Raw genomic sequence first — 10,211 nt, 5'->3', positions numbered from 1 at the left:
TGAAACCAAAACCAAACAGGCTGAAACCAAATGACAGAAACCAATGCAAGCGTGGTGGTGGTGGTATAATCCAAAATCAATCAGCACTGCGGCAGCATTAAATAATCTGCAGGTTTGATATACCAGTTGGGGATATTATTACCATATGACTACACAAGACCAATGATCCACAGTGTGCATGCACTTACTCAGAAGAAGAGGCATCTTTCACTCCAGGGCACCCAGAAGAAATAATCACTTGCTGGGGGGGAAGAAAAACCATTCACCAAGGAGAAGATGAGGGCTCTCAGTCCCATGAAGTGTCCTTGGATGACATCCCGTGTCTAAGGGGAAGGCTCTGTTCACACACCCACTGCTCTGAAAAGACCACTCAATGTGGGACTTCAGCAGGGGCCCCATTGAGCCCCTCCTGGTCCCCCAGCTGAAGGAGGCGTGTGTGAGGAGTCACCATGCCCCAGAGTGGTGGGACAGGACTGTCAGCACCTACCAAGATGCGTGAGGAGAAGCACAGAGGAGCACAAAAGTTGCTAAAGAGCCATCAACTGCCCTATTTAAAGATTCCGATCTCACCATGGAGAGGGGAGGGTGTGCAACTGCCACAAACCTCTTCTGGGACCTGACATTTTAAGATGTGTTTTGGGGGATGGTATATGTTGTTACTAATTTTTTGGAGGAAAAAAAAAATGCTGTAATAAGCAGCTGCTAGCCAGCAAACATTTCAGAAACTCCAAAGCCAAAGGTGAGGCTAGTGCAGCCAGTCACAGCAATGGCTGGACTTTCTGAGCCTTCTATACATTAAAACCAGAGCTTAATAATTCCATTAGGTTGTGACACACTACTCACTCTGAAACAGGAGTTAGTTTGTGATGTGTTGTCAAAAATGTAGTTACGAAAGCCTTCTAAATTGCAAGTCAAACAAAACTACATCTCTTTTATTTAAATGAACAAACAAAACCCTAAGAGTTGGTTTTGCCCAATTTTGACAAAAGTAGTCTTTTTGAGAGAGAAAAGTGAAAAGACTAGCAATATCTTCAGCGATATCTGTCCAATTTCAAACTTTCATGCACAGATTTGTGGTCCAGCTTGGTATATATCATCACCACATGGTACACGCATCGTTGCTTCGACTGCACAACAGCCAATTAATTGAACAACTGAATTGCTTTACCAGTTTACCTTAGCCTAGTGAATACATCTGCAGACCATGTAACCCAACATACAGAGATATTTGCATGTGAAATTGGAGATATTGGTATGTGTAGCTTCATACACAATCAGATACTAAAAAGGAAAGCTAGGAAAACATAGCAGTGGTATGTAGGTCTGCCTCACATAAATGTTTTCTTCAAATTGGTTCTTGCATTTGAGAATACTTGAAAAAAATGTCTTGTAATAAAAAGGTATCATATGAGGATATGCATGTTTATGTACATACATGCATATATGTACATCAATACACATATATGCAGAGACATGTGTTTGCATATATATGTATAGACATGACGTCAGGAATTAATAACTCCTGCCTGGGATCTCAAGGATTTAACTGTATGGGAGTAGCACTATATGACCATTAGCAGAGCAAGAAAGGACTTGAGTATTTGATTTGTGACTGTGTGGATATTTCCCTGGCTCTAATTGAGTAAACACTGGTTCACTGGGCTTGACATTGCTCTTGTACTGGTATAAAGCTGAAATAACTCTATCAAGGGCAGATCACTTTTGTGAACATAAACAAGAATTATGTCCTCCATTGGATAAAAAGCATGAAATAGCACCTCTAACATGCAAGCAAGAAAATTCATTAGGTTTAGGCGTTGTCTTGTCCTCCCTAAAGGTTATCAATGTGACTCCAGTAGAAACTTCATCAGGATGTAATTTTTAGAGGCTTTCATTTGGGGATTTTTTTATCTTGTTTTAGTCGTATTTGGTGTAGCTGCTACATGCCAAGTACTATAGCTGCTCAGTATCTCAGATATATTCTGTTAAAAATCTTTATTATTCTCAAAATGAAGCAATTTTCTGATCTACCTGATATGAATAGATTTTGAAACACAAAAGAACTTACCTGCAATGGCAAAGGCGTGAAGTAAACTCCCATGTCTTCTGTGCTAAGCAAACATCACCAGCCCCAACTATGGAAGTAAAGGATTTGTCTCCCCTCCACTAGTACCACCTGTTTATATAGAGGCCATCTGTCCCAAGATGCAATAGTAGTTTTCAGTGCTGCACTTGGACCTCATGAGAAGAGCCAAATGAATCTGCTGAAGACCAGCCTCTTAAACTGATAAACATAAAACTGATTCTGCCACTTGTTTCCTTGTCTTAAAAGTGGACAATTTTGAGCCAGTAGCAAAAGCTGTATTTTCTACTTTAAAAGTATTGTATCATTTAATATTTTTTCCAGTGAGGTTTGTTTGTTTGTTTTAAGCTACTCTGTGCTTACAGCTGCAGAAGAGTGTCAAATTAATATAATAATGATGATTAAATGCAAATGTTGCTTTAGGTGTTACTAATGGAACTTGTGGTCCTCCTTTTTTATATAGATATTTAATTTACTGTTCGATTATCTATTAGAACATTTTCCCTTCTCCTGACTTTAATTTGTTTCCTGTTGCACAGAGTAGGAAAGAAAAATGCTTGCTGCCTTGACTCCTATCTTACCTCTAAGCTACAAGCTCTTCCATAACCAAATAGGGAAGAAAAATGTCCTTTTAAACTGTTCTGGCATACAGTATCTTAACATTCCAAGGCACTCCACAAATCAACGTCATCATGTTTCGCCTACATTGAATTTACATCCCTGGTTTCATAAGAAGACTAATAAGATTTGTTAGGTCTGTCAGGTTTCAAATTATCTGTCAAAGAGATTCTGGGTTTGATATGCTCTCAAAACATTCATGACCAGCTGTTCTGAATCTTCTTAAAATAATAGGAAAGTATTTAAAAAACGAAAACAGACTTGTCATCACCCTTGTGCTCCAGGCCCCTCACCAGCTTCATTGCCCTCCTTGGCACTCTCTCTAGTATTTCAATGTCATTCTTATGACGAGGAGCCCAAAACTGAGAACAGTATTCAAGGTGCGGCCTCACCACCACCAAGTACAGTGGGACAATCACCTCTTTAGTCCTGCTGGCCTTCCTGATACAAGCCAGGATGCTGTTGGCCTTTTTGGCCACCTGGGCACACTGCTGGCTCATATTCAACTGGCTGTCAATCAAAACCCCCAAATCCCTCTCTGCCAGGCAGCTTTCCAGCTACTCTCCCCTGAGCCTGTAGCACTGCCTGGGGTTGTTATGACCAAATTGCAGGACCTGGCACTTGACCTTGTTAAAGCTCATACTGTCAGCCTCAGCCCAATGATCCAGCCAGTCCAGATCCTTCTGTATGGCCTCCCAACCCTCCAGCAGGTCAACACTCACACCTGATTTGGTGTCATCTGCAAACTTATTAAGGGTGCACTCAATCACCTCATCCAGATCATTGATAAAGATTAAACAGAACTGGCCCCAATACTGAGCCCTGGGGAACACCACTCATGACTGGCTGCCAACTGGATTTGGCTCCGTTCACCAAAACTCTTTGGGCCTGGTCATCCATCCAGTTCTTTATCCATCACAGAATATACCCATCCAGGCCATGAGCTGCCAGCTTCTCCAGGAGACTTCTGTGGGATACAGTGTAAAAGGCTTTACTGATGGCTAAGTACACCATATCCAGAGTCTTTCCCTTGTCTACTAGGTGGGTCACCTTGTTGTAGAAGGAGATCAAGTTGGCCAAGCAGGACCTGCCTTTCATAAACCCATGCTGACTGGGCCCGATCATACAGTTCTCTTGTATGTGCCATGTGATGTTACTCAAGATCATCTGCTCCATGACCTTCCCTGGCACTGAGGTTAGACTGACATGTCTGGTGTTCCCCAGATCCTCCTTCCAGCCCTTCGTGTAGATCACGTTAGCCAACTTCCAGTCAACTGGGACCTTCCCAGTTAGACAAGATTGCTGAGAGATAATGGTAAGTGGTTTAGTGATCACCTCCGCCAGCTCCCTCAGCACTGGGTGTTTCCCATCTGGCCTTATAGATTTGTGCGTGTCCAAGTGGTCACTAACAATTTCTCTTGGATTATTTGGGCTTCATTTTGCTCCCCATCCCTGTCTTCTGCCTCAGGGGGCTGGGTACCTGGAGCACAACTGTTTTGACTATTAAAGACTGAGGCGAACAAGGCATTTAGTACTTCAGCCTTTCCCTCATCTCCTGTCACTATGTTTCCCTCTGCATCCATCAGGAGATGGAGATTCTCCTTAGTTCTCCTCTTGTTGCTAATATATTTGCAGAAACATTTCTTGTTGCCTTTCACAGTGGTGGCCAAGCTCAGCTCTAGTTGGGCTTTGGCCCTTCTAATTTTCTCCCTGCATAACCTCACAGAATTCCTGTACTCCTCTTGACCAGCCTCCCCCCTTTCAGAGCCAAAAATACATCTCAGTGTTATAGGTCCAAAGAAATTTCTTATTCTAATATCCCTCATTCCTCACAAAAATTACAGAAATTTTTGTAAACCAGTCTTACATCTTCATGCAACAGACACAGGAAGAAGCGAAGCTGGGTCCTTCCAACCTGAGACAGTAAACCTATCACTGACTTTGGAAAAAAAAAATAATAATAATTCAATGCAAGTTTACTCTGAGCAGTGTCTACTTAAATTTTTACTCCTAAGTTCTGAACATGAGGCATGCTCAGTGTAGGTCGATAGAGAAATAAACAGAGAAGTACTTAGTACAATTGATTTGGCAGAGAAGAGCTGCAAAAAGACATGAAAAAGAATAGTAGAGGTGATGTAAGAGTTTATAATTTCTTCCTTGTTTCTGACCTTACACTAATATTTGCTACATTTTGGTTTCTTTAAGAGAGAAACTCTTTTGCAAGACTTAATTATGAGGCCTTAAATAGGTTCTTTTCACAGGGGTGTATTTTGACTCTAGAGAATGCACTGTTAATGAAATATTCTACTCTCCAGAGCTTCTAAACTCAATTTTGTGCCATGTATTTTTACTAAACTGATTGGTAGCTCTGTTCATGGAATCATAGAATAGTTTGGGTTGGAAGGGACCTTTAAAGGTCACCTAGTCCAACCCCACTGCAATAAGCAGGGACATCTTCAACTAGATTAAGTTACTCGAAGCCCCATCCAGCCTGGCCTTGAATGTTCCCAGTTGACCAAGCCTAGGAGGAAACTGACATGGAGAATTAAATTTCTGAAAACAGTAGAGTACAGGAACACAAACAAACAAACAAAACTCACCAGATAGAATGAAAGGAAGTTATCCATATTAAAAGCTGTTTATAAAGAGCTATTTATCTCAAATAAGGATATTCTATTCATTTAAAACATGAGAGCAGTTTTCTGTCTGGACACTTCAGCATGTGTCTGTAATGAAATTAAAGTAGTTTTTGCAGCTGAGTGTAACTGGAGTTGCACCAGCACAACAAATAAACAGAAGATGTTGTGGTTTAGAGTTCAGACTGCACTGGACAAATCTATTAGGGTCCTTAGCTCCACCTTCAAGTTATTAGCTTGCCCCCTGACAGTGGCTGTACTACTGTTATTACCTCTACTAACTCACATGAATCTGCATGTTCATTCTGTATCAAATCTTGGATTTATTTAAAGGGATTCAGAGAACTTATGCCCAGAGAAAAATGAAGATTATGTTCTACAATCCAAGAGAGAAGCCAAGAGGATTAGTACTCACCCCTAATAAATCTCACCTCTGACTTCAGTGTGCATGAACAGAAATATTCTAACTTACATCCCCTAATGGTGATGTCATTTCATGTGAGGAGCCTGATATGGAGGGGACATACTGTTGACAATCTTTTGAACTACTGGGCTCACAGGGACTACAAAACACATGAATGTCCAAGGTCTGTACACCAGTTGGGGGAGTCTGATGTGGGTGGAGAACACCCAATGCATAAGAGCAACATATATTCAGAGTACCCAAAAAAGTAATGGTTATCAAGGAACTGCTAGAGGATTGCAACAATGAGTAAGGAGGCCCAAGCATTTTTTTAGACTTTAGCCTTTTAAACCTCACCAATATAACCTGTATCCTTCAAGAAGGAGCTGGCAAAGTATGATGTTTCATTGTCCTTTAGCTCATGCTATACCCTCAACTTCAGAGACCATGAAATATTGATCCCTTGTACTTGCATCTGAAAACAGCAGGGGGTAAGCAGTCTCTCCTGGCACCAAAACTGCACACTGATCTTTAGAGATGTCCAGGTTCTAAAATGTGATGGTTTAACATTTTAACACCCAACTAGCACCAATTAAAAAAAGAAAAGTCATATTTGGGTTGATTTTTACTGTTTTGGACTCAGGTCCCAGATTATATGTTTCCTCTCCTTAGCCCTATTATCAGTCTCCTGCAGTTTCCCAGCTGAATGCTAACCTAACTTTTCTGCTTTCAAACTTTATTGACCAAGCTATGCCTGAGCAAAAAGCAAACACTGATAATTTTATGCACAATTAATGTTAATGTTTTAGTCTAAGATCCTCAAAAATACTTACTGAGGAGCTTCCCAGATGCAGAGCAGGAATTAAACAAAGCATTCTCCCAAAGTCTTAACTAATCTAAAATTACAATGTAGAAACGTGTCCAGTTCTGCATCCATTCAAAGTCAATAAGTACCAGCAATGTCAGTTCACACTGCTGTGCTGCTCATATTCCCAGAAGTTTGAAGGAATCTGTACTACATATCGCATTTGAATGGAATTCACTGCTCTGTTATGTTGAATGGTCTTTTATTATTTTAATTTTCCATGCTGGTCTTGTCTTTGACTTCTGCATCTTAAGGGTATAGTATGACAGTTTCAAGAAGTATCATCTCAACTCAAAAGTTTTAAACTCAGGCATGTAAAATAATTACAATCTGATTATTAAAAATGGCTAACCATGGCTAACAAATACTAATAATTAACTACAACTGTCTGTAGGAGGAAACCTGGATTTCTGTTGCTATTAATGAATATGCTCACCAATATCATGTGACATTGTGCCTCCTTCCTCTTTAAGAGGAGCTCTCATAAGAATATCAGCCTAATATTTTTAATTAGCAAGGCCAAACATGCTACCAGAATTTTCTTCATGAGTACTAAGTCAATTATATTGGGAGTTTAACACCTCCCAAAGTCAATTAAGGGCTTTTGCCTATTTTGGCAACATCTAGATATGAGTAAAAACATGAACAAGACAATTGAGCAACTACCTGTTAGTTAATCATATTAAATATAGCAAATAAAATACGTATTATTTTGATAGAAAGTAGTGTTGTCTCATTGAGTTGCGGGCCTGAAATAGTTGTAACAAACTACTGGTTCCCAAAAAATGCCAGCACACCTGAATTAGCATTACTTTACTGTTATACAAACAACAAATCAGTGATTTGTCTCAAGATATGCAATAAAACCATTTCACAATCTAGATTCATATCTTCCTTCTCCATTTAGTTTTGTCAGTTAAGGACATATTCATATTTTAGAAAAGCAGCTTCAAAACCCCACCTCTTATGTATTTTCTATTTTGTTTCCTTTTGTCAGGTCACCATAAGGGCCAGGAACTAAGGAGAATCTCAGAGCTAGCAGTCCTGAGACCAGGGCGTCAGGCACCTCCAGAGAGTCAGGACAAGACAAAGTAGTCAACCTGTGGGTTGGGAGTCTGCATGAGACCCAGTAAGGGCAACCAGCACCAGACACAGCCTTCTGATGGCAAGGCAGGGCCCTGACACCAGCCCGTGTGTGGGAAAGTCATGATGAGCAGGATGCATGACCAGGCACAGAAACCAGTCTGACAGTCCCAGACTGTTTTTGAGCTTATGGTTGTGGCTGGAGGCCCTAAGCGAGGCTGGTCAGAGTGATTAAGGCTTATTAGTGCTTTCAGGGTTCTGACAGCTTCACATATTAATTATTCCAAATGTTCCCTAACCATATTTGGTTAAATATCTTGCCCATCACTTGGAGTATTTTATTGCTCATTACTTGACCAAAGTCTTTGCAGATGTGCATCTAGCAGTATTCTTTATTCACAGCTGAACTTTCCACATTTTTATCAACTTTATCAAAGGCAGTTCTAGCAGACAATCAAACACTTTTGCTAAGCAGGCTAACATTGTTTTGCTTTTGTACTTCCAGTTATGTCACAGCCATCGTAAGCTGTAGGTGAAATATAATAGGTAAACCATTGAGGCAAAAATATATCAACACACCCAGTCAAACCTAGGGTTTAGCTAAACTTTTACTACTGCTGTGCTCTTAACCTATCAACCTCTTTACATGCACTGTCAGCAAAGTCCATTGAAGTTAATGAAGCAAATTCCACAGACATAGAAGAGCTCTGAATCTGTAAATTATTTACTACCGAACTATTACAGGCCTGAATGTGGCTTAGTATTTGCAAGTTAATTTGGAGAAGTAAATAATATTTCTTATTGAGTTAACTATTCTTTGGACCAGCACCAGGAGAAATAAAAAAAAAAAATGCAAGAATCACTCAAGAATCCCAAGGCTTCCTCAAGTCTCTGGAATCATTATTTTTCTGAATTAAAGAAGATATTTATGCCTATAAACATGTTTAGTCACAATTCGTCATCTGTTTCAAAATAGATATCTTAGAAGCCAATTTTCACAGTGAGAAGCACTAGGGACATGCAGAACTTAGTTTCAGCACTTCAGCTAGCGGCACTTTACTGGGACATACATTCAAGCAGGTCAGCACACTCAAATTATAAGCCATTTATATGCACCTTCCATGTTTTTCCACCCATTCTCACTCTTCATCTTAGTCATTACAAACACTTTTTCAGAGAGACCTGTTTTCAAACACAAATGAGAACCTTTATATAACAAATGCACAGAAAACAAGATGCATAGAGAGAAAAGAGTAATTTCTGCCAGAGAGCTCTGAAAGCAACAGGGTAATTTTCGGTGTCAAAAGAAGAAAGTAGCAGAAAATACACCCAGCAAATAACCTCTTATCTCCAACAACAGACCTCATGCATGGTATACACCAGGGGAATCAGGTCAGTCAACGAATACACATTCCTGTAACTGGACAGCTCTTTCACTGTATAGTGCACTTCACACTCACAGCCTCTTGCTTCAGTGTCTACTGCCACTTTCATCTCGTGGAGGATGACATGGAATGCCATATAAGCCAAGGTAAGAAAACAGAGAAAAAAGCTGCCAGGGAAGAAAATACACCCAGTCTTCCACACTCTTTTAGCTCCATTTTGCATTAACTATAGCCAGTAGGAAACTGCCTGAAGAATTCCTGATAAAGATTCCCAAACACCTACAAGGATGACTTGTTCCACTCTCTATTATGCTGTGATGTATTTACTTCTGTGTGGTGATAGTTTCTCTCCTCATAATTCAGATAACTTTCACAGTTGCCCTGTCGCTCTTGCTCTTTGGTTCTTTGACTCTTTTACCCTTCAAAGAAAATCTCACTCTTCTCTGAGTGTTGTACTACATTTGGAACTAGCCACATCCCTAAAGTGCAGAGAACAGGCAAATTACAGCTTTGTTTTCGTGCATAATTAATAATTTCCAAATTACATGTGAAATACACTTATAGCTGAATATTTCTCAATTAATATAAACTGCATGAAATCCTATCTTATCATATTAGCTTTCTGCAATCCATCAGGACTGTAATAATAACAATTATAAAAGCCTTTTGCATAAGCAAAATTTTCTAAGTTTTATGAGAGACTATTCTGTTTTTCTAGCCACTAAGAAGGATCTTTTTGAGATTATATTATTAACTTACCCTAGCAGAAACAGGAGTCATTGTGAAGAATTCTCCTAGGTACTGTATATTCACCTATGAAAAAACAAAACCAAATATGTGATAGGGAGTTGAGTGGCACTCTCTAAGTGGCAAACAAGATAAACAGTGAAATCTCATTGAAGCTATAGACAAAATCCCACTACAGTTTTGCAGAACTAGGATTTTACCTGTAGATATATAAATGTCAGAAGCCACATACCATATGATGACAGAAAAGAGAACTAAATTCAGAGACCCTAAATTTTGGACTATTTAATTATTCATAATTCTATATACAGTCGGCTGATATATATGAAATAGTTACCGGTTCATTATGAACTAAATAGAACCTACATATTCTTGCAGGGAACTGAAGAAT

The 10,211-nt window shown here is 39.6% G+C and overlaps 1 long non-coding RNA gene across 1 annotated transcript in view; it reads right to left on the bottom strand.

The window, feature by feature from the left end:
- Positions 1-9,758: 9,758 nt before the first annotated feature.
- The window catches only part of LOC110366121 (uncharacterized), a 101,388-nt gene continuing 100,935 nt past the window's right edge, over positions 9,759-10,211 (bottom strand). The window contains exon 3 of the long non-coding RNA XR_010473908.1: positions 9,759-9,886. This is a non-coding gene — a long non-coding RNA (uncharacterized LOC110366121). The remainder of the gene's footprint in view (positions 9,887-10,211) is intronic.

The sequence above is a fragment of the Columba livia genome, chromosome 7 (genome assembly GCF_036013475.1).
Source record: "Columba livia isolate bColLiv1 breed racing homer chromosome 7, bColLiv1.pat.W.v2, whole genome shotgun sequence".
Classification (NCBI taxonomy): domain Eukaryota; kingdom Metazoa; phylum Chordata; class Aves; order Columbiformes; family Columbidae; genus Columba; species Columba livia.
This window is presented reverse-complemented; position numbering and strand designations above follow the sequence as displayed.